This window comes from Ambystoma mexicanum, chromosome 12, assembly GCF_040938575.1.
Source record: "Ambystoma mexicanum isolate Mex_15411 chromosome 12, UKY_AmexF1_1, whole genome shotgun sequence".
Classification (NCBI taxonomy): Eukaryota; Metazoa; Chordata; class Amphibia; order Caudata; family Ambystomatidae; genus Ambystoma; species Ambystoma mexicanum.
Genome location: NC_090936.1, coordinates 61,143,430 through 61,166,150, shown reverse-complemented (window position 1 = coordinate 61,166,150; position 22,721 = coordinate 61,143,430).

Here is a 22,721-nt window from a genome sequence, read left to right as displayed (position 1 = left end):
GAAAGGTTAACAACTTGTAAATGCCCTTTCTTTGGCAAGATGTATTCTGTGTGTCTGTATGTGTTTTGAAAAAAGAACACAGACATATTAGTTTGCCTTTTAGGTTCAACGCTTCTCTGTTTCTTCTAGTATATGGCTGTATGGCGATCAGGACTGAGTGGTCTTTCGCGGGCCTGCGTGAAATGTGCTTTTATGCTCTCTGGAAATATCATTTTGAAAAATACTGATTACTAAAAAATGGTTTCCAGGGTTTTATTTATTTACTGCTAGTGTACAGGCCCGTGTACACAGACAAAGTGCAGGTTTTCATTGACACAATGGGACCACTATATATCCTAAGCATACAGCTCCCTCAAGCGGTGCAACCGGCAAAGCTATGCAAATTGACATTGGGCCTCATTATAAGTTTGCTGGTCCGGGAACTACGGTACCGGTAAGCTTGCCGGTACCGCAGATCCCGGACCGGAAAACTATGAGTTGTGCTCGCGGGTGCCTTTCGGCCTGCCAGGTCTGACCTAGCGGGCAGAGCGGCACCCGAGAGTACAGCATGTCGCATGCACCGGCACCGCTTATAACGGTGCCGGTGTATCCGACCTCCCCATTCCCATTGAGCCCTATGGGGCTCAATGGGAATGGGGAGCATTCCGTTATGGCGCCCGCGAAAGGGCAATTCTGAGTCCATCAAGGGCGTAATGACCCGGTAATTGCCCATTCGCGGGCGGCAGAAATTTCCGGAAGTTTGGGGGCAGCCTGCCGGTTTTACCGGCAAGGCTACTGCCAAACTTCTAATGAGGCCCATTGTCTCTATATATCATTATGCGATAGCTCCCTCTAGCAGTGACAACAGGCGAAGCTATGAGAATTGACATTGTCTCTATATATCATCAGGCGACAGCTCTCTCTAGCGGTGACAACAGGTAAAGCTATGCGAATTGACATTGTCTCTATATATCATAAGGCGACAGCTCTCTCTAGCGGTGACAACAGGCAAAGCTATGCGAATTGACATTGTCTCTATATATCATCAGGCGACAGCTCCCTCTTGCGGTGACAACAGGTGAAGCTATGCGAATTGACATTGTCTCTATATATCATCAGGCGACAGCTCCCTCTAGCGGTGACAAAAGCCGTAGCTACTGCATCGGACAAACATCCATCTGGCCTTTTATTAAATTGTTAGATTAGATTAGATGTGTATATACTATGGGTGCTCTGCAGAGCATGACATTCAGGCACATTTCTCTTCATAGCACTGAAAGGCGCAGGGTGAGTGCTCAGAACGACTGGACTCCCTGCCTTCTTTATTTCTAATGAACTCTTTATTGTATAGATATCATAGACTGGTGCAGGAATTGCTAAGAAGATGGCGGCTGCATGAGCTATCCCCCCACTTGGGTCTAGCCCTGCTCCTCTTGGACATGTTTGAGGAGGTTCTCATTTAAGAACCTGTTAAGCAGCCTTTCATGTGGGGGAATTGCTACAATACCTGGTGGTAGCAGGGGTCATGGCCTCTCGAGGGTTATTGCTTCCCCCCACCACAGCTCTTTCAGCCTCTGGAAGTGGGGTCGCTGGCTGTCATCGCTGGGTGAGGAAGGATAGCTCAGGGGCAACGCGTTTGTCTTAGAAGCAAGACGACACAGCGCAATGCAGGTTCGAATCCCGATCCTGCGCTTAGAAACCTGCTATTAATCGCATTATAAAAGAACGATTATAATTGCAATCTAAAAACAGATTGGGGAGGTAGGGGAACTGCTTCACAGATCTCTGTGGGGCAGAGAAAGCCTCACTCACTGTAGTAACTCTGATCTTAGTTCCCAGGGCAGTAATTGAAGGGTAAATAGTTGCATCTCTGCTGTTGATCTTAAGAGACAACTGGTGGGGGATTGAGATCTCGGCCCCTCTTCCGCTCACCGCTCATGATGAACCAAGGAACTCTGCAAAAGTAACTGGATTCTAGTACATACATGGAGGACATCTCCGGCAACAGGCAAAGGACAATGTGGTATATTGAGTTCTCTAAGACAATAGCTACAGCAGGAATACTGGCAAGATACCCCTGCAGCTGGGCCCATATTTGACAATCTGCAAGTGGAAACAGAAAACATAAAAACCTTACAGTCTCTGATGTTCCCACTGTTAGGAAAGATTTTGTAATTGTGGGTAATTTTCCTTCCATGTGGCAACCCCTAAACTTTTTGCTGTTGTTTTTCACCATGATCTAGACTTTGCCAGAGAAGTGCAGCCTTCTGCCGCACTCCTCTGGGCTTTCGCTCCATTCTTACGGGGAAACTGACATGCCCTTAAGACAGTCAGTACCGGGAAACGCTGTTTTCCGTAGTTTCTTTATCATGTTGCGGCTTTCGTGCAACATGACACAAGAGGGCACTGTAAGCTAAGTTACTGCTCTCTTGGGTCTCTAGCCTTCTACAGGCCCTAGATACTCTTTTTGGATTGTACCTGATCGGTGCAAGTGAATCACGGACGGGAATGGTGGCAGCGATCGTTTCTTGTGTTTTGAGCTCCTTTTGGCGTTTTAAGCGTGTTTCTCGCGCTTAGCCCAAAATGGTGGCCTGGCTCCCAAAATGGCCAGACCACGAGGCTCCTTTGTCCTGTCCGCTGACCGTCTTGCTCCCTTCACCTTCCCCAGGTCGAGCCGACCCGGGGCCTTCCTTATTTGGGCATGTACTTTTCCACGAAACACAGATGCTTTCGCGGGCTTCTACAGGCCTTGTGTGTGCCTCCAGGATGTGGGCTGGGATGTCTGGTCCCAATATACATCCTGGGTGCCAGAGAGTCTAGGGTGGTGTGAATGCCTGGGACCACCGTGGTCCGTGATAGGTCCACGTATGGTGTGAGTGTTGGTGAGTGGATCTCCCATTGGGTTCCCTCCGTTTTGACGCGAAGGGAACCGTGGATAAGAGGGGGCTGGAAACGCCACTACCATGTCGATCTCCTGAGTTCTCACGAACAAAGGAATACAGGAGCCAAGTATCCTGCAACCACGAGGCTGAACCGAGGAATCGCTGGTGACCCGCTGAAGGACTGCTCCTCTGCACTGCTGTCCCCTTGTGAAACCCTTTTTACCTCTGATCGAACCAGAAGGCCTGTACTGGTACTTCGACCCTTGGAATAGCGGGAACAGCTATTCTCGGCATCTTCACCATCTCCTGCACGTAAGCCTTCGGAAGTGTCTCTGGGCCATCCAGCAGACTGACCAGCCTACACAGGAGTCTTGCTCTGTAACCGCCGCCAGGTTGTGTTGTATTTCTAGTCCTTGTCACTCTCACACGATTCGTACACTTGGCGTTCCCAGGTCTGAAGTGAGTAGTGTACATTTGGCTGAGATACACACGGCCGCTCCGTTGCCCTGCTGTGGTAACAAACTGTGCGGGTTCACTTCGTTTGGGACATCTTTAACTCAACTCTGCTGCTGCAGAATCTACACGACGACGAGACGTCCCCTGCTCTCCTGAACCTGCCAGCACTGAAACTGACGCGGAGAAGCCTGGGTCTGCTTGCATCGGGGACCGGTGAGTAGCATAGCTAGGAACTGGTCGCCCTCCTGCAGGAGCCCATAGCTTTTCCCCGCTGTGTCAAAACAGCACGCCTTTCCGTACTCGCGCTCTGCTTCTGCCCACAGTGGAGGCTGCGCTTGAGTCGCGGAAGTCTGTTCTTCTTCATTTGTGCACTAAACTGAACTGCCTGAGTCCCTCGAAGAGACTCCCCTTTTTGCCCGTTGGCACCAGCGTGTGCAGGTACTTTTGAGCACAAGGCTCCACTCTTCGTAGGGCTCGGACTTCCTTTTTGTTAGGTACCTCTGAAGGCAGACTGGGTCTAAGCATTATTTTGCACTGCCTGTTTTCCTTCCCTTCTAGGTGGACTACACATTTCGTGCATCTAACGCTTTAGACTTGTTTGTATTTGTATATATATTGTATTGGTATGGTATGTGTTGGTTTACTAGAGTTGTATTGTCATTTCTCGCTACGGTCATTGTTTTAAAGGCTTTGGAATAAATGTGTATATATTTTTAATATAACACCTGTTTGGAGTAGTTTGTAAGTGTCCTTGCTTTGTGTGCTCATTGCGGGCTTTCAGTCACCCTCACCCCTCTTGAGACCTATCGCTACCCTGATTGGTCTGGCTTGTCCAGAGGTTACCCTGTTCCAAGTAATTAGGTTGGCCTTCTGAACTTCTGTGCCGCCAAGACAGAGTTCAGAAATCCGTCTTAACACCCACAAAATAAAAATCGAAAATAGATTGGAGCCTACTTCATTGAGGCCAGCACAGCACATGGCAGAAGAAAAACCAGGAGGAGAAATGTATTGAAGAACACAGGAATACTGTAAAGGTTTCTAAAATGGGCTAAAGGCTTGAAGGAGACTAACTCCCAGGCAAATATAAAAACACACTTAATGTGCACTTGGATGATAATCTCGGCAAAGGGGGGTATCTAATAAAATGGCCTGTCGTCGAAGAAGACCCAAGTCTGGAAGATGGGAGAACTAACAGAATGTAGACAACAGTACGGGCATGCACCTACTCAAAATCTGAAGAACTGGCTAACGAGAACCACACACCGTGGGTAAATAATATGCAGTGCTCAGATGCCTGAGGGTTCGTAGCGCTATATAAATGCGAATAATTAAAGAGTGAGATGTAGAGAGACATGTAATGCACTCCAGGTATGGAGTGCGTAATAGCTCAAGTGACTTACTGTGGATACAATCGGGACCTCTTTTCCTGATGCCTGCTTGCCATCTCCTGTAGCTACACTAGTGCCTCAAGATCAGGATTATCCCTCTGACTTCTGCAGAGAGTTTATTGAACCAATGTTAACTATAAAATAGTATCGGAAGTTAAATCGGCTCATTCTCTTTGAACATGGAATTCCAAAAATCCCTTGCAGAGCGCAGTGGCGCCCCCAGACATTTTTCATAAGGGTGGCCTGATGAGATCACTGGAAATCTTGGGGTGGCATGCCAAAACAAACACATGACTGGCAGGCAGGCTGGTGGGGGTGCCAGCGTTTTTATAATGGGTGGGCGTGGCTGCCCTTTGGTGGCGCCTCTGCGAAGAGGTGCAAAAGACAGGAGTTTGAGCCAGGAGAATCGACCATGGCCAATCGTCAACTAAAAAGAGAAGAGTCCTGCAAGATCCCCAGGGTTCAGCCATCAAACCCTGATTACATAGAAGTTATCTGCTCTGAGAACAAGGAGCTTCAGATCTTTGAAAACTCTGGAAGCCACCATCCAGGTGTAATGACCGAGAAGGAGCTGCCTGGAGAAAGGATATACGTGATTTTACCTCAACAGGAAAATTCGAATTCGAAAATGCCAAATTCAAAATGCCTGCCGCGGTTAAATCATGCATGATTGCCATTGCATCCCTTACCGGCTCCCTCACCCGCCCCCCTACTTACCTGTTGGTGGCACACCCCGATGTGTGCCGCTGCCTCCCCAATCTATCTGTGGTGCCAGTTCCCTTCACTTATGTGGATGGGGACCGACGCCGCAGGGTCCTCTTTTCTTTCTTTTTTTTTTAGAAACGTTATTTTACAGGAGGCAGGGGAAACCCTGCAACTCCCAATGCCATTGTATCACACAGGGTGTGTGGAACAACCCTGAAACCACTGCTCCCCTTGTTCGCTAAAATGGTACCGTATCACATATTTGTTCGAAACGTTCGGCTGTACAAACTTTTCATATAGCCCAAATATTAACAATTATATCATACGTTTATTTCCATTATTCTATACAGATACCTTGAGAAAAGGAAGAGTGGGCTTGGCGGTGGCTTGCGGAAAGGAGAGAAGAGGGGCTGACTGGCAGAGGGATGGAAGAGGAGAAGATATGAAGAAGATGAGAAGAGGGGACGGGAAAAGGAGGGGAAGAGATGCATGAGAGAGCTGGAGAAAAGATTATTGGAAGAGGTGAGGAGGAGACATGAAAAGGTTAGAGAGGGGGAGAGAACAACAAGGAACTGTGAAGGAGAGAGGTGCCCCTATGGTTGAGAGAGTTGTACCCCAGACGTTGAAAGGAAAAGAGACACAACTAGGATTGGAGAGGGGACCGAAAATCGTAGGGATAGGGAAAAAGACACTCCTCATATCAGGGAAAGAGCCCAGAGGCCAAGAAGATTAAGGCTATAAAGGATAAAGAGAAGGTGAAAGGGGGAAGAAATGTAGAGAAGCAGAGGCGTAGTCAGGATTGTCTAACGCGTGGGGCCTGAAGCTAATGTAGTTGGGTCCACCGCAGTTATATTAACTTCTGGAAATACCCGCACAGCGCTTCTGATTGGGCAGTTACAGATTTTGGGTGAGCCTTGCTGCTCAGGCCCTTCCTTGTCTACGCCTCTGTAGAGAAGCAAAGACTAAGAGGTAAAGGCCACGCTAAAAGCACTGCCGGAAACAAGTGTAAACCCTGGACAAGACTGTGAGAAAGTCAGACCCCCCATGGATCGCCAGAATGGGAGACCCAGAAGTTGAGAATATTGCCGGAGTGACTTTCTTTTTAAACATTTTACAATTCAACACCAAGAGAAGCCGACCCGACATTTACTTTTGTGTTGATGCGTCTAAGAAGACATCTTGTTTTATGTTGAACCTGGCTCCCTTTTTCCTCACTGAGACCAAAACCCCTTTAAGCTGCATTCTGTGTCTCAGTGTCCTATTGATTCCCACTCAGCTTTGTGCAGACCCCATCTCCACTTACTACTACTACGACTTCCACTTATTTTCCCATCAATATCAGAGTTTGACACTTTTCTTTTGAGTTGAAAACACTACTGCCCTTTCAGTGTTACAGCCAGATGTTTACCTTTGCTCCCAATTAGTGGCAGATGTTCTACTTCCACACAGCACAAGGATGTTGCTGATGTAGTGATTGCTTGGTTTGGGTCTATTTGACCTAAAACATTTGACCTAATCACATTTGATCAAACTTATTTGACCTTTTTTTCAGTCTAAAATGCGGAGAGAGACCCCCTGTAACCTCTCCACTTTCCCTCAATCTAAGCTATACCCTTACCCACCCCCATATATATATTTAATTAAATTTGACCCATAAAAAGGTCAAATAAAATCAATCAAATGTTTTTGGTCAAATGTTTCTAGGTCAATTATGTTAATACGTATTGCTTGCAACTATCTACTAGTACACAATTCTCTACAATCTCTATCTTCGAATCAGACATGAGACGAGGTATTTCGTTATATTTCCATTACGTGGTGGAGGTGACATGGCCTGCTTTGATGTCGTACAGCCCCGCCTGCTTTATAGAAGGCTAGTCCATAACGCCCATTGCCGGCTTGTTTCTTAGGCAGTTCCCCTGGGAATGCCGAGAGAAAGGTATTATAATAGCAACCAGCATCAGCGCAGGATCTTTGACCACTTCTTGGCACCTTCTTGAAGTCATTCCAGCCTGGCATGAGTTATAAGCAGCAAAAAGGAAGCAGAAGAAGATACTCCATCAAACACTATGGCTAGGGAATCACTGATACAGAGGGTGTTGCTCGTATGTATCTAAAGAATAGGGCGTGTGTTAAAGCATTGCAACCTTTGCTGTGATCCATTATTACTCCCTCTCGAGAGAATACACCTTACACCCTTGTTTGCTAGAATGACTGCAGGATTTGCCAGGCCCTCAACACAATAAAGGAAATAGGTTGGGTGGAGAACTCTTAATTTCTTTCCAAATGATAACATGTTTACACTTGCACAATTCACCAAATAGCATCCAACACATGCCTATTCTGAAAATGTACTTACTAAGACCCAGTCTAGGATAATTGAAACAATGGGCCGAATTCATGGAAATGTTTTATAATGGCGTTATCCCATAGGAAAATGGTCCATGAATCAGGCCTAATAACTTGTAAAGAAAGGATTAAATATTGGCAAAAGATTCAGTTGCTTGTCGATCAGTGTCTTTGCACTGATGGAAAGTAGATGTCCCACAGTATTTACTGATGCGTACATGTTTCTACAATATATACACAAACATTACAAAAGAGTAAGACTGAACATGTAGAATGTATCACCTTTTTTATGGCAATTAGAAATGGAGGAATGCATTTTATGTTATAGTGATGTATATGTGCACCGCTGCGATTTGTATAGTCTCTGCGGCCTCTGGTGGATCTGAAAAGGAAGGAGAGGTGGAAAGGCTTAATGGAATAGAGAGGGAAAGCTCTAGGGGGCTTTGATGTGCTGTTTTAGCTTTAGTTTGGAAAAACCGGTCACTGTGTGCTGGGTTTGTTTTTAGTTGGTAAGAGCTAGGTCGTGTTTGTTGTATGCGTATGTGGGGGATGATTTGTGTGTAATCGGGTACATTTTCTGTAGTGTGCTGTGTTTAGTTGGGTGTTGCTGAGCATGTGCATTTTGTGCTGATTTTTGGTTTCTGCTGTGGTAGAGGTATGTGTGTGTTTTGTTTGATGTTTGAGGGTATGCAAGATATCGAAAAATATTTGTAAGGTTAGTTAGAGATTTTCGTAGTCTGTGCCCTTCTATGCGATGGCTATGTAGTTCTGGCAGGGTTTCTATTCTTCTATGGTGGTTTGTGTTAAAATGCTTTCTTTAGTTGGGGTATCCAAGAGTATCTGGGTTATGCAGTGTTTCAGTTTTGGTTAATTTGGTTGTTTCTCTTGTGTTTTCTGTTCCCCTTCAAAGGTGTTTCCTGTTTAGCTTGGTTAGTTAAAGGGACATGTTTTTAGAAATGTTCTGAATTTTGGGTGGTCTTCTGTTCGTATTTCCTGAGGGAGTGAGTCCCAAAGTTTTGCTGAGATGCAAGAGAATGCTGATCCACCAAATCTCAGCTTTGAGTATTGTTTTGGCTCAAGGGGAATGTCGTAACTGGACCTTGGTGTTCGGTTTGGATTGTAGATGGAAATGTTTCACTGTATGAATTCTGCTCTTTGTCCCTGGATATGCAGAGTGTTTTTAAGAAGATTCATTTTTGTTTTTGGACTGGTAGCCAATGTAGGTTTCTCAGTGCTGGTGTAATGTGTTCTCTCTTAGTGAGTCTGAGGAGTAGTCTTGCTACTGTGTTCTGTATTCGTTGTAGCTTTTTGGTAAGGTAGTCTGGGATTACGAGATAGATGCTGTTGGCATAGTCTATTCTTGACATGACAAGGGAGATGTCGCAAGGGTTCTACATTTTTTCACATTAGCTCCCATTAATTGTTTTTTGTTGCTGTTCAGAACAAAATTTTAAAAAGGATGGATCCCACTCCATCAAATTTAGTAGGCCAATTGCCACTATTTGTGTGCTTTGTATGTGCTGGCATAATGTGGTCTCCTCTTTCATTGCAGCATGCTCACTGGAGTACCTGTTTGGCTATGATGCAGAGAACCCTGAAATACAAATATAGCCACCTGGAGATGATAAAATAAAATGTTATAGTGATTGGTGGCTACATCGTTGATTAAAGATGTATCCCATGTCCAAACTCTAAATAATTGCAGTGAAGACTTCCATGCAGGAGTAAATATGTGGCACATAGTAATCCATTCTTATAGTAACAAACCTGTGATCTTTTTTAAGGCATGCTGACCAGATACTTTGATCCATACAATACAAGGAGTTTGGATAGCTTAAATAGTCCACTATCAGGTTAGGGCATACGCAATGAAGACAATTACTCCCATCATTTAAAATAAACTGTAGCAAATGTCTCCTTGTAACATTTGAAAATCATTTTTCATGTAATTCTACTTCTAATAGTCTTTCTGCAGAGTTCACAAAACTTTCTTTTTTATTTTGGTGGTTAATTACCTGTAACGATATTTTTGCCAACTTTTTAACAGTAATGGATAGACAGACTGTACTGATGCATGTGTACAAAAATTGGTCATGATTAAGATTTTTAAATTTGAGCTGTTACTGAAGTTAAGCATTTTAAAATTATTCCATTTTTTATTTACTTTTCTACACAAATATGAACATTACTTTTTGTGAAAGACTAGGTATGACATCTTAGTAGAATATAAAAGAAATGTTTTTATTTATTATAATTGTATATTAGTTCAACAACTGAACTTTTACAAGGATAACAATTTAAACAAACCGTACAAATACTTCACACAATTTAAAAAAGAAAAGAACTTTAGAATTTGCTGAGGAACATTTCTTTGAATTTGTTTTCAAATAATGTAACTGATTATCTTCATTGTGACTGCGCTATCCCAAAATACTCCATGGAGTGTATGCACTGTAAATCCACTCTGATGCGTTCACCAGTAAAACATATAGCACAGACACGGCCATGGTGATTACTGTAATGAACTTGTTTTCAGACCGTTGTGGACACTCTCACTGGAAAGGGAAAGGAACGTTCTGGAATTCAGTACAATGTATCTGACCTCTTCTGCAGTCACTTACAGAACTAGTAACTTACATTATTAATGGCCACCTCAATGCTCCTTCCCTCGAGGCTGTAATGTGGCCAGAGTGAAATATTTCAACATACTTCCTGCAATCATAATTGCATTCATGAATACAATTATACCAAACTCACTTCATTAGATACACAAATGAAGAACAATAGCACTCTGAAATATAATTATTCTGGTGCCGAGTATTTCAAAAACACTTAGCTAGGCACAATGAAAAATGAAATGCTAATTAGATTGAATGCTCATTAGGTCAAGGGAGGAGCTGTTGTGGAGAAACGAGTCCTTCTCAGTGTCCATGTGTTCAGGTCTGTCTGCCACTTGCTATTATTCAGGAAAACTAAAGCATTCTCGGGGAATCCAAAACTGCCTTTGCTGCTGCATTGCATGAAAAAATAATAAAATAAAATATCAGAGCAATCTTGAAATGCATCAAAAACCCGTGTTTTTACAATGAACAATTAGAAAACGTATCTTTGTAAAAGATGTCAAATATTAGTAGCAGTCACAGAAAATGGTCATTCATATTTTAGCTCTTTAGCCCTGATACAGGAGGGATCATCTGGCTTGTGATAATGTCTCATGTATTTTGTTTGTGCACCAAAATGGCATACATAATATGCTCACAAAATATGCCAAAGCAATGGGCTTATAGTTATAATCGTATTAATAACAATATCAATTTTTATGTAGCACTCATACCAGATTGTCTTTGCTTTTAAGTGCTGCAATAATTGCTTGCTACCAGCACTTTAATAATATGAGGCAGGTTTAGAGCACTCTAAATCTAGCTGCATGCCATTGAAGTTTTGTTAAACATTGGGGGCAAAACAACAACCTCCATGTATGAATATACTGACAAAAATGTGGATGAGAGACCACAGTGATTTCTGTATCAATTATCAATAGGAGAGAATTTATGTTTGCAGCCGGGAAGGGAATCAGGTGGCTGGAACTGTGGACGAGAATGCCCATTCACACCCTGGGAAGGGCGCTGAGCCAATCAGGTGGCTGGAACTGTGGACGAGAATGCCCATTCACACCCTGGGAAGGGCGCTGAGCCAATCAGGTGGCTGGAACTGTGGACGAGAATGCCCATTCACACCCTGGGAAGGGCGCTGAGCCAATCAGGTGGCTGGAACTGTGGACGAGAATGCCCATTCACACCCTGGGAAGGGCGCTGAGCCAATCAGGTGGCTGGAACTGTGGACGAGAATGCCCATTCACACCCTGGGAAGGGCGCTGAGCCAATCAGGTGGCTAGAACTGTGGACGAGAATGCACATTTTCCGCCCCTGTTTCCAGCCACCGTAGGCCCTTCCCAGGTGGCGCCCTTTTTGTTTTTTTATGTTGTAGTCAACAGGGAGTCACTCGTTGTTGCCTCCCCACGCCCTCGCTCCCCCAAACCATACCCCTTTCCCACTCTACCTTAGTCCCCTTTCCTTATGCAACGGCCATCTTTTTTTCTTTTCCCTCGGTAGACTGGCGTTTCTTGCGCAGCCAATCTCCAAAGGGGGGAAAAAAACATTTGCACCCCGGATAAACCCCGGGGTGCAAATGACTATCAACGACTATCAATGACTATCAACGCTCGCTTCTCTCGGGCCTATACGTGGGATCAGGCTGGCGGGCTGTTAAAGGCCATGTGCGCCCCCACAGCGGGGTTGAAATCCATAATGTTTTGCATGGGTCCATCTGATCTAATGGTGTGCATGGGGGGCTGGTGTAGGGTTTCCGACCTCTGTAGGTTCTCTAGGTTTGACTTGGAAACTCATGACCATGCTTTGCTTGCTTGTAAAGTCATTGTTGGAGGGCAGGGGATGCTTATCTGCCCAATTTGTACAGAATTCAAACTGACCAAAGCGAGGGAGGCATTTGCCTTTTTATTCAAAGGTGAAGACAACTGATTTTTTTCTAGCAGCAATTAAGGTTATGCCTGCTTTCTCTCCTAAAATGTAGTCTTTTTTTTTATCTCGAATCTTTCTCTTCTAAAATTGAGTATTGTTTACCTCGAATCCCTATAAAAAAAAAGAGTTCTGATCTTTCCCCATACAGGCGGGCCACCTTGCCAGGCATTGTGGATTGGATTGCCCAAAGCAGCTATGCCCACTCTCAGATTGTTAAGCGATTACCCCCATTGCCGCAAGAATGTTCACTAGATTGGGCCTGCTCTCCGGAACAATCCTGATCCATATCACCATGCGATCATCTTCATTTGAAGAAGACGATTTTGTATCTCCTGCCTTGTAGCCCTTACAAGGCAGTTCATTGTTTGTGGAATCCAAGTCCAGCTCTTGCTGAGCTTCAGAGACATTCCTCTCATTGTCCTATCAGACCGACTCTGCTTTTCTAAATGTAGCATCTCAGCCAGCTCTGGCAAGTACTTCCAACTTGAAATAGACCTTATGCTGTCATATTTTAGGACCACTTCTACATTTTTCCGAGGTCCACTGGGGATGGTCATGTAATTAATAATATCATTTTCACTGAGACAAATGGGTAAATTATGTACCTGTACAAAGGCTGCTGGGTTAGGACACATTAAGTCACGTGGCAAGCGCGCATGGATCAGGTAATCATCTTGCGTCACTTACAGGACGACCATTTAGATGAGTAATATTGCAATGTTACGGCAGCCATTTTCTTGGAAAATACAAGCAAGAGACAAATCTTTCAGAGTAAGATTTTTTTTAAAGGATTCTTATCTTTTTGCAGCTGAAAACAAACACCTCTGGGGGCCCTGTGAAGCCACCAGCTCAATGATGTGAGTCCTGGAGGTGGTGCGTGGAAGATCTGTCAGGTCCTCACTAGTTTCCCCATCAGGAGCCCTGTCCGGGAGAGGGAGATGCCCGTAAGCACCAATAGGCAAGTGTGAGGCAAAGTACTCTTTGTTATCACAATTGGGGGAAAGTACTTTTAGGGTGATGAATCCCAGCGAAAAGTATCCCCAGGAAAGGTTTCCAGGTAATACTGTCTCTGCCTGCAGCTGACCGCCTGCCCTAGGGTCAGTCAGTCTGCGCGGATTTGCGCGTGAAGTGGGATTTCACATCTAGTGCAACTTGGGTCCACCCACCAAAGCAACACAGGACCCCGCGAGGAAACGAGTAGACGCCGGGCTTACAGGCAAAGTGAAATTTCGATTTTTGTGAGTGAATGCAATTGCAACACAGGACCAGCTGCTGGTACTGATGCCTGACTCCAAGATGGCGTATCCTTAGTTGAGGCTTTGAGTTGCAGAGCAGACGTTTGAGCCAAAGTGCAACACATCATTACGTGTGGCTAAAAGTGACTCACAGATGAGAAGCAGGTGGAACTATTTAGCCTAGAGAATTCACACAACCTTGGGCTGATGGGAAAATGCACCTTCCAAGAGGAATGCTCAAAGGAGAAATGTGTGCTAGAGCTTCAATATAGAAAGAGGCACAACCCATTACTCTGTGTGTGGGAACCAGGATGACTTTGCAGAGAGTTGGGTGTTCGAGCAGTAATACGAGCAAGATGGAAGCAGCAGGATTGTCCACACTGTGATAGAGCTGAGACTTGACCGGCAGAATGGAGTAACAAGCCTGCTGGGGACAGATATTACAGAAGAAAAAGAGCATGGCAGTTGTCTGCTGGGGTTCTAACCCAGATGCTGGTGGTAGCGGCAAAGCCGTCACTGCTTAAAGGACTCTGAGAAGAGCCTTGGCTTAAAGAGCAGGAAAGTGACACTTAGCTGTGGTGTATACCTACTGTAGCTAAGGTCATTGGTTCCCTCTTAGCTCAGGTCCCTTTCTCATGTTTTGATTTATCACTCCGGTCCCGACAATATGACATTGTTACCTGAGAATGATGATTTCTCATTTATATGGCGCTTTCACCAAAGCACTGTACATAGAACATATTCACACACATTTATCATCCCAAACGAATTTGTTGTCATTTATCGACCGCGGAAGGATGAAAGGTGAAGTTGCCATTGCCAGGATTCGATTCTGCGATCTGAACATCACACATAGATCGCAGCAGCGAGCGCTCAATCTGCTGAGCTATCTTACTGTCTAAGAATATCCCTTTTATGTTGGCTAACTATTCCCCTGGTTTGTTCACCATACCCTGAACCTAGGAGTCAGTTTAAGAGCTAGTTTGGGGAAATCCAGCAAGGGACAACCGGCCAATCCTAAAACAAGAATTTGGAAAGAGAGGGAGGACTACCCTTGTGATACTGGGGGTTATTCCTAGAACTACAGGGTATTGAGTTACATTTGAGTACTGCCAGATAGGGCATCCTTTGTTTATAGAGACTCTGCTTGGGTTCAGACCACCCCACCGCCCACCATGCCAAGTAGGTAATTCTCAGTTTATTCTGCACCCCCCCCCCTCCATGCTCATCAGGGGTTGTGCTCCACCATTGGTTATTAACCTCATGTGCAGTGTTTCCGATGGAAATAGCCTCTTTTCTTCTCTTGTCTCGGGAGAATAGCTCAGGGGCAACGTGCTCGCCTTGAAAGCAAGCCGACACAGAACAACACACATTACTCTCAGAAACCTGTGGGTATTAAGTGTGTTATAAATAACCTATCATATCATATGAAATACAAATAAGCTACATTACAGCTGGGCGTACAATATTTACCCACCGCTGCCTCCATTTCCCGGTGAAAGACCAAACGGGACGCCAAACGCCCGGAAGCCCCGCCGCCATATTGATGAAGGTGCGCTTTTAGAAGAGGATATTGTCCACTGACACTGCTCTTAATGGGACAAACACGGGGAGCAGGGCCCGCCTGCTTTGTTTGGAAACAAAGGCACTCTAATCAGAAGGGGCCGCCATCTCATTATGCCCCCCCCTCCCTAATGCACCTCTCAGTGAAGGAGCTCTCAGGCCGGGCTTGAGTCCATTCCAAGCCCCTCTCCAGAACAGAGGCAAGCGGGAGCCAGTCATTAGGAAGAGGGCACACATTGTGTGCTTCATGCGTGCTCCAGCCTGATGAATAGCTTCAGCACCCTTATTCTCTTAGCCACAATTCCATTTGCTGGATGGGAGTCCTATTTTACGCCCCACACCTTGTACTTCATCGCGCCACGTAATGCGCTACCTTGCATTATCCCCTCGGCTACATCTACCCAAAAAAGACATCTGATAGGGTGCCGGTGTTCCCATTGTTCAGACCGCGACTCAAAACGTCAAAGCTGCTATAATAATTCACCAAATGGAAATATATGCAAAAATATATTGTGCAAAAAATCTTCCATGTTTCTCTGTTTCATTTGTGATTTATCTAGCTGTCTTTATTTTTGTTGCTGGTTTTTCCGTGATTCTCCTCTGTATCAAAACCAGATAAAAAGAGCGACGAGGCCCACTTTTCCGTTTGGCCCAGGCTCTATGAAGACTCATTTCGCGAATCCCTTCATATAGTTTTAGCTTTTGTATAGGCATTTGATAGTCATTCGACAGGCACTGTCATAATATGTAGCCTTAGGGATCTAAACAATTAGAAAGAGACACAAGGATAGCCTGATTGTCTATCTAAAACTGCCTGTTGATGTACTAATACTAGGCTTCTCTGGTGTGCCGCTTATCTAACAGTGGACAGAATAAGAAAGGACAATAAATTGTCAATTACTTGCTTAACTAGTAAAGGCACTTGTTCTAGACCTCTTCTACTCGTCACGAAATCCCAGAGAGAAAGGCAAATATGACATAGTTTAGTTGTCTGCTCATGGTATCACACCATTTCAATAACCTATGGACAATGTGAACAACTCCCTTTATAAGAAAATCTATTAAAAAAATCCAAAAGTATAAGGTATTTACTAAAACACCTATGTTGTCTCTTTGTGAAGACACAAATGCATGCGCTCTTGTGTGTTGACCCGTGTAGCTAGAGTGGGGCTGCACCGAGAGCAGAGCAAAACAGTTTAATTGGGTAGCAGCCTTACTCTTGTCACACTTCAGGTACTCAGGCCATTGTACCATTGGAAGTCAGGCACTCAGGCCACTGTACTATTGGAAGTCAGGTACTCAGACCATTGTACCATTGGAAGTCAGGCACTCAGGGCATTGTACGATTGGAAGTTAGGTACTCAGGCCATTGTTCCATTGGATGTCAGGCACTCAGGAAATTGTACCATTGTAAGTCAGGTACTCAGGCCATTGTACCATTGGATGTCAGGCACTCAGGCCCTTGTAATGAGTATGGCCGGGGGAGCAACCGTTGTGTGGTGCTGGAGAATGACTGCTTCACCATTTCGTAAGGGGGGTTGACTTTCAATTCATTAGAAACAGGTTCACATACGTCACCGCCAGGCTTTTAAAACGTGCACAAGGGTTAACACACTGTGTCACCAAGTTAGAGAGGGAATGAGGGCTTTCTGGGTTGAAGCACTCGTGCATGGACACCTCAACCTTTGTAGACACCTTAAAACGTGTGTTTCCCCAGGACACAACTTCTGTAATAGTATCTTGAGAAGCCTACTGCTGACATCAATGTTCTTATTGAAGCTGATAGAGCTTCTGGTAACCCCCATTATCATCACCCTAAAGTACAGCACCAAGAGGCCACTTTGCTTGGCATTCGAACACCTTTCAATCATGAGACTAGCAGTCCAGCAATCATTATCATGCTTAGTTGAAAGCACTTTTTCTCTGCACCACTAGGAATGCACAGTTGCTAAAGGTCTACATTAGCTGTTAGGTCCATTGTTATAGACAGAAGTACAATTACATGACCTATTAAGGGCCTGTGCCAGTCGTGTCTGGCCACTTTTCTCTACATGCAGTATTGAGGTCGCGACATGGACACACCAAGATGCTGCATGTTATTTCGAGAAGAGGCTTGCTCACTCTTTGAGCAGGAGTACAATGGGTGAGGAGGGACGTCAGAACATTTGGCTTTAGGCGTGAGCTAGGCCAGTAGGGGAGAAGAGATAGGTTTAGTGCACTCCACATAAGCTTCGCGATAACTCCCGCCCTAGCAATTTATGGCCACTAGTGTGATACAGCGCAGACAAGGAACATGAAGGGCAGACAAGGTAAACTGTAAAAGTGGTAAGGATGTATGCACTGAATACCACTAAAGGTTTGGAGTGGGAATAAGAGCAAGTAGAAAAACCCACACTACCCTCAAATATAAATCCGACATTATACCCCATAGAAATGGTCACCCTAAGGGCAAATAATGTCTACACGGCAGGCATATGTGTATGCTTGCTCCTTAGTGACCTCCTGGGTCTACAGGAGGAGATGGGCTTCTCTCTGAGGTAGGCCGGCGTCCCCAGACAGTTCCTGCGCATTATGACGTAGATGTTTCGAGTGGTCTCTAGGCAACCATATGCTCAATGTATAGTTATGATGCAGTCTGACCCTTAATTAAATGCTGCTAAAAACAAAGACTTTCAAATGAGCCAGAAAGGCCTGCTGCTCTATGTGACTGAAGTCAAGCCAGTGAGTTTGCTTCAGTGTGACACTGCCTCTGGGGGGCTGAAGGGCGAGACAGACAGAGACACTGCACTGCACCTACTCTGAAAGACAATCCTGCAACAGAATATTGATTAATAAATAGGAGCACATCACTTACTCCTATTATCGCAGGTATCTTTCCCATCACTAACCTGGTGTGCGTGTGTGTGTGAGAGAGAGAGAGAGAGAGAGAGAACTGCCCCTACATTGGATGCCAACCCTGCAACAGAATATTGATTATAAATAAGAGCACGTCACCTACTCCTATTATCCCAGGTATCTTTGATATGATATGATATGGCATTTGTAACGCGCCTATACACAAGTGTTTCTGATTAATAAATAAGAGCATGTCACTTACTCCTATTATCCCTTCAGGTATCTTTTCCAGTATTAAGCCGGTGTAAGGTTGTGTGTGTGTGGGAGATAGAGAGGCACTGCAGTGCCCTACATTGGATTCCAATTCTACAATAGAATATTGATTAATACATAAGAGCACATCACTTACTGCTATTATCCCTGCAGGTGTCTTTCCCAGTATTAACCTGGTGTAAGGTAGGGTATGTGTGTGATAGGGAGAGAAAGAGTAAGAGAGAGAGGGAGAGGGAGAGAGGGAGAGAGAGAGAGAGAGAGAGGGAGAGAAAGAACTACCCCTACATTGGATGCCAATCCTGTAATAGAATATTGATTAATACATAAGAGCATGTCACATACTCCTATTATCCCTGCAGGTGTCTTTCCCAGTATTAACCTGGTGTAAGGTAGTTTTGGAACCGGGGAAAAGGTGCAGTAACTACCTTTATTTGTTGTGTAACTATCCCATTCACAATGTTAGTCTACTTGATGAAGCACATGTCTTACAGGGTCTTTACACATAGTACCTGCCCACGAGCAAGTCCACTCCTTGGTATGTGTGCTTGAAACTGAGAGAAAAATGTTTAATGTTCTAATTTACAGACATAAGCCATTGCCCGTGCAGTTTGAACTTTGCAGAAATGTAGCGCATGCGCATGGGAATGGAGCGCACTCTTTTCGACTGGTTGCAGGAGCGAATTCCACCTGCACCATAATGCCCTTGCTTTAGGGCTCTATTGACATTTTGGAGCACTCACTGTTTCTACTCCCCTTACCACGAGTTCATGCAGCTGTCTACTACTGACATGTTGTTTCCTTTGATTTTATAACATAATAGTTCACAATGAAAGATTGAGTTATTTCTCTTCCAAGGTGTGCACGTGGTTTCCTGTAATCAATCAGTGGTTTCAAAGCATGATGTGGCAAAAGCGTTCTCTTTCGTCCTGTTGGAATTGGGTTTCCAGTGGTTAGTTCTGTGCTACTTTTCTACTCTGTGCTCCTATTCATTCTCACGAGGCCGGAGGGATCATTCGCGCACCCATTTACCAATGAAGACTCTTGCAAAATGTCTTCAACTTAAGACAAAGTAAGATCATTAAGGGTCTCCCCAAGTGGTAAGATTTTTGATTAGTCCAATAAGTGTCTTGTGGAAGCCTCATGGCTCCATTTAACTTAGTTGTCGGGTTATAGTGCCCCTCACTTCTTTCTTGCCCTGAATTCCAGTCTCAGTCTTTTCTTCTTTATGACTTCACGCAGGAGTCTATTGGGTTCCTTACGGGTGGAGAAGGCTGGATTGGCCTTAGCAGTGTCAGCGGTTGAGTTGGTGAGGGTTGATGCAGATACCCAAAGGGGACAATAATGCCTTAGCATCCAAGAGGAGCTGGAGGGTGTCTCTCTCCCTGATTTTCTCCACGGGTTAACACTCTCTCCCCACCACCAATCCTGTTCTGCTTCCTCAAAGCATGCTCGTACCTACTGGCATGTCTATCCTTTCTCATCACATCTCCTCTCCTGTCTCGTTTCCACCTGCGTTATGCTTCACCCCATGCTCGTACTCCCACCCATCCGTGCTTCTTCTCCTGTGTCTTTTCAACCTGCTCGGTGCTTCAGCCCATGCACGTACCCCCACTCATCCTTGTTTCTTCTTCTGTCTCTTTTCTACCTGTCGAAGCTTCACCCCATGCTCGTACCTCCACCCGTCCTTGTTTCTTCGCCTCTTTTCCACCTGCTCGAAATTTCACACCAGGCTCGTGCATCCACCTATCCTTGCTTCTTTTCCTGTCTCTTTTCCACCTGCTCGATACCTCGCCCCATGCTCGTACTTCCATTTGTCCTTGCTTCTTCTCCTCTCTCTTTTCCACCTGCTCAATTCTTCACCCCATGCTCGTACCTCCACCCATCCTGCTTCTTCGCGTGTCTCTTTTCCACCTTCTCGAAGCTTCACCCAATGCTCGTACTTCCACCTGTCCTTGCTTCGACTCTTTTCCACCTTCTCAAAGCTTCACCCCATGGCTCATACCTCCTCCCGTCCTTGCTTCTTCACCTCTTTTCCACCTGCTTGAAGCTTCACCCCATGCTTGTACCTCCACCCATCCTTGCTTCTTCTCTTGTCTCTTTTCCACCTTCTCAAAGCTTCACCCCATGCTCATACTTCCACTCTTCCTTTCTTCTATGCCTCTTTTCCACCTGCTTAAAGCTTCACCACATGCTTGTACCTCCACCCATCCTTACTTCTTCTCCTGTCACTTTTCCACTTACTCGATACCTCACCCCGTGCTCATACTTCCATTTGTCCTTGCTTCTTCTCCTGTCTCTTTTCACCTGCTCAATTCTTCACCCAATGCTCGTACCTCCACCTGTCCTTGCTTCTTCTCCTGTCTCTTTTCCACCTTCTCGAAGCTTCACCGCATGCTCGTACCTCCACCCGTCCTTGCTTCTTCTCTTGTCTCTTTTCCACCTTCTCGAAGCTTCATCCCATGCTCATACCTCCTCCTGTCCTTGCTTCTCTGCCTCTTTTTCACCTGCTCGAAGCTTCGACCCATGCTCGTACCTTCACCTGTCCTTGCTTCTTCTCTTGTCTCTTTTCCACATTCTCGAAACTTCACTCCATGCTCGTACCGCCACCCGTCCTTGCTTCTTCTCCTGTCTCTTTTCCACCTGCTCGAAGCTTCATCCCATGCTCATACCTCCTCCTGTCCTTGCTTCTCTGCCTCTTTTCCACCTGCTCGAAGCTTCGACCCATGCTCGTACCTTCACCTGTCCTTGCTTCTTCTCTTGTCTCTTTTCCAAATTCTCGAAACTTCACTCCATGCTCGTACCGCCACCCGTCCTTGCTTCTTCTCCTGTCTCTTTTCCACCTGCTCGATGCTTCTTCTCCTTTCTCTGCAAACTTCTATCTTGCGCTTCTTTCCACTTTGCACCTTTATGACACATTCATCCTCTGCCCCCTTGTGTGTACTTTTCACTGGCTCCTCCTCTTTGCAGTCTTCAACATCTTTCTGACTGATGTTCTCTTGTGCTCCCCTTCTTCTCGCTGATATTTCCTCCCCTGCTCTCTATATCCACCTCCCCCTCGTGATGGGTATTCATGGGTATTCACCTCGTCCTTCTCCTTACTTGTATACACCTCCTCCTTACTGCTGGTGTGACCCCTTTCCACCCTATTTACCTCTCCCTTCCTATCTGTGAACTCAGCCTTTCTGAAGACCGGCTGCCACCTTGGAATGCACTGTGACAGAACACGAAGAGATGCCCGCAGAGGGATGGCATGTCCTGTTCTCCCCAACGTTCCTAATAAGACTGCAGGGATTTGCGCACAGGGGCCTTCAGTTGCAATGTATCTCTGGCTCTAAGTCCGCACAGCATCACAGAGCTTGTGGCCAAGCCCATGCCTTGCTATAAAACTCTGGGTGCTATAAAAATAAGGAGTTAATTTGGGAGGGAATTCATATGTACAGGGACAAAAGGGTCTAACCTTTAACCCTTGCGCTACAACTCCCTCTTAAAGTTTGGTACCCTGATTTGGACACGTCATGAGCCCACACCTTGGGGCGGTGTGTGGTAGCCAAGGGGATGCTTCAGATACGAGCATCACACACATGTATCTGTAGTATCTATCTGCACTGGGTGCACACTGTGCAGATAGTAGAATGTATTGATGTCATCTGGAATCATATGGGACATCAGTGTTCCAATAGTTACAGTTGTGATGACAGGATGGTAGAACCTAACTGGGAGGATGTTATCTGTTTAGCCCCTAACAAAAGAAAGCAAGGCAACTTTGCCTTATTATAACTGGCGCTTCTCAGTTGGCCCCTAGAGAGGGCCGCAAGTTCCCAAAGTATTTATATCCAACGTTCTCATAAAATCAAAGCATTAGTTAGATCCAGGCAGTTTGGGCCAGGAATGTTTTGTTCACATCCCTGTTTTTCTAATTAGATTTATTCTGAATGTGATCTGTTGGGCGATCATATTTTGCCATCAATGTACATTTAGCCAATGCATTTCGGTGTAAACCTTCATCAGGGCTGTATATAGGCTCTTGATTACATCATCAAGCTACGCATAGTCATACATTTGTCAATACAAGTTCATTAAATGGTTTGTATACAATACATAAACAAATTCACACATACCATTTTCTTTGTCCCACGAGTATTCAATTGGTATGCCAGAAAAAATAAATGAAAAACAGAAATTTTCATTTAGCATCAGCGTTACAAAATTCTATGTACACAGTTTAAGGACAGAATAGTGTCCTACCTGATCACTTTCAATGCGCTCTCTCTGTCAAATCTGGTAAGCCCCAAAGGCTTTTCTTTTTGCAACCCTCACGGCTCCAGCCACGTGTGTTGCAGATGCGTGGTGAAAAGAATATGTTAATCTTGTTTCTGTGAAAGAAACAGACTATTTTGACAGCCGCTCTAACATGTCTTTAGTGATTGTATGAATCAAAGCGGCAAATGTTCTCCGACATTTACCTTCAGTTCCTGCGTTGTTCTGCCTTCTGCAGAGAGACATGGACGCGCATGTCTC